The 2,967-nt window shown below is 40.9% G+C and overlaps 1 long non-coding RNA gene across 1 annotated transcript; it reads left to right on the forward strand.

The window, feature by feature from the left end:
- Positions 1-521: 521 nt before the first annotated feature.
- On the forward strand, positions 522-2,653 carry LOC109470852. The gene is made up of 3 exons (XR_002140280.1): positions 522-597; positions 1,092-1,256; positions 1,774-2,653. It is a non-coding gene; the product is annotated as an uncharacterized LOC109470852 (long non-coding RNA).
- The last annotated feature ends 314 nt before the right edge of the window (positions 2,654-2,967 follow it).

Here is a 2,967-nt window from a genome sequence, read left to right on the forward strand (position 1 = left end):
TATATATATATATATATATATATATATCTTTCTCTCTCTGTCTCTCGCTATATATATATATATAGTGTGAGAGAGAGAGAGAACGACACAGAAGTAACGTTGTACTTTGCCAAATTGCTTGCCAAACTGCTAAAATTGTGTAAATACTTTTATCTACGTGCTTTTTATCTAATAATACATCCACTATTCAACGCCTAATGTTTTATACTTATATAGATCTATGTAACGCTTTTAATCTACTCTAGTACCTACGCAAACTTTATCAACGAATGTAGATTTATGCAATGTTTTAAACCTATTTCGACACCAACCCACATTTTAATCTTAATATTTTACTTACTTATGCTGATATGATGTCGTAGTTAGAAATATTGTAAACAGTCCATGTATTTCAGCAATGGCTGCAATTATTATTATTATACGTCTTACCATTCTCTAATGCTTTACTCTTGGCGATGCCTGTTCTTGCATAATTGTTTTTGTGTGTTCCCTACAGGTGTGTTTCGCCATCTACCCTGCCTCCAGACGGTACTTTTGGGAACGATCTTATCTGCGATTGTGACATACTTGATCTAGAGAAATGGCTGAATAGAACAGGTACATTTTTTTATGTACTAACCTATTGTTTTTGCTCTTCAATAAGCTTGTTCTCTGCTTGAACTGCACATGCACAGTTTGATGCAAACCTCTGTGTCGATGATTGTTTTCTTGTCCATTGAACACTTAAAAAAAGGAATACGCGTTCGTATATACCAAGTTAAATCAAAGGGGTCGTGTGGCACAACGGCAGCGTGTGCGACTCGGAATCAAGAGGTCCCGGGTTCGAGTCCTGACATACCACTGATCTTGTGCACTTTACACGACTTTCCCCACTAGACTCAGGTGAAAATGAGTATTGTCTGCCCAGTATTCGTTTCTATATGCGGGACACAACACCATCAACAGTTGCCTCTGTTCTGCGTGTATTGCATTGTTGCAATAAATAAAATAAAAAAATAAGTCAAATCAAGCAACAGTTAAAAAACATTACTACTAAGCAACCTTCGCCAAGGCAACAGTTTAACTGCATCTCATGTTTCTTTTGTATGCAGCTGTGGATGCTCGGCGACATGGCCGATCGTCACAGCCAGTGGTCTGCTATATCTACAATCCGCGGAGGAGGGGAGTTCTTCTCAGCAACCTTCAAGAGGAAGACTTGCAGATGACGTGCCCAACCACAACCTACCCCCACCCACAGAATCTACTGTGCAGACCTGGTAAGTGTTCATCAGTGTACTTTAAGGTGTCCTTTCTTACTTCGGGACGGAAGTATTGTTATGAGTGGCGTTAATTCATGCTAGGTTTGTATGTTTGGGTTCCACTGATGTGAATTTGGATTCTGAATTGATTGACAGGGTTGTGACCCGGTATATACTGGGTTCAAGGATGGGGTCGCCAGGAACGTATGAAGTATAAACCACGAAGTCACAGGGGAGTAATTTTGTAATCTCTAATTTGTTGTCACTAAAGAGAAAACTTCAAATCAAAAGAGCAATGTTTGTCACATGATTGAGGGATTACTTCAGCCTACAAGTTTCCTTAGCAACTTCGAGCATTGCCGGAGTTGACAATGAAAGAATAAGATACCAATAAAAGCTCGGAAGGCAAATATATTGTGAAGATGATATATAAATGTAAGGAATCTAGACTATAGTTGAGTGACGATGCGTGTCTCCTTTCAATTTTGTTGTCTCTCTCTAAATACACTCTCTCGCTACTTCATCTTCTGCACAGCCCGACATCTCTTACGACTGAAGTGGTGACATCTCCTCGCCTTGTGACAACACCGACAGCAACAACACAGCTTCCACCCTCTCTTACAACAAGAAGACAGCCTGGAACCTGCTCCGCCCCAAAGGCCATCGCCGTGCAAAACGTACAGGACTCTCGTGCTGAAATCACATGGTTTCACGCCGGTAAAGCTGCAAATGTGGACCTGTCAGGATTCGTCATTCAGTACCAAATCTTTGGGCAGCAGTCGTGGATGGATACACAAGACATTCACCACAATGGCCGTAACTTTGCAATATTGGACCTTCTTCCCAATACGCCTTACCAAGCATGTGTGGCCGTTCTTTGCAAGGATGAGCTTAGAAAACCTGGACTGGACCACTGTGTGACATTTTCAACGAAGGTCGTGTCGACTTATCAGCTACCGCGGACAACAGTAGTCGGCTTGGCCGTAGGTATCCCTTTGCTGCTCGTCATCCTCTGCCTAGTAGCGGCAATCGTCATTGTCCTGAAGAAGAGAGGGCCTTTTTCTTCAGAGCATGAAGCTGGTCACACCCCTGAGCGTCCTCAACGCCAGGTATTTCCTTTTCATAGTTCGTGTGCAGCAGAAACTCACACTCTGACTGTTTAGTGCTCTATGGAGCCTCTCATGGCGGAGTTTGTGGCCGTATACCTCTACGTCATGACACAATTTGCTTATATACTACACATCAACCCTCCCCGAATATTTCTTTAAAAATTCACAATGCGAAACATTCCATAAAAAAACAAGGCCGATCCGAATCGCGTACTCAAACTGAAATAAACGTTTTAATTGTACATAGAATTAAAACGGCAAATTATGCTCTACGCAAAATGCGCTAATAACGCTGTACGTTGAATTGCGCAGAATTAAATAGGCCGATTATGGTGGGAAAAGGGCATGCGGCTCCTCATCAAATAGGGCTATCCATTTTACTGTGCTGGATTAAGGCACATCAAACATCTCTCTCTTACACCAGACCTATGATTTCGTCATCAAATGAGCATAAATAATGAATACCTAATTATAAAATACTAGTAATATATAATCATAATTAATGTTAGAAAGGAAGTGTAATCAAATACAAAACCCAGACAATTTTAATATTTAAACCAAAATTGTCTAAAAACAGCCTGTCACAAACCCGTTGACATGGCAAAACGAAAATCTATTAA

Source organism: Branchiostoma belcheri, unplaced genomic scaffold (genome assembly GCF_001625305.1).
Source record: "Branchiostoma belcheri isolate BF01 breed outbred unplaced genomic scaffold, Haploidv18h27 scaffold236, whole genome shotgun sequence".
Lineage (NCBI taxonomy): Eukaryota > Metazoa > Chordata > Leptocardii > Amphioxiformes > Branchiostomatidae > Branchiostoma > Branchiostoma belcheri.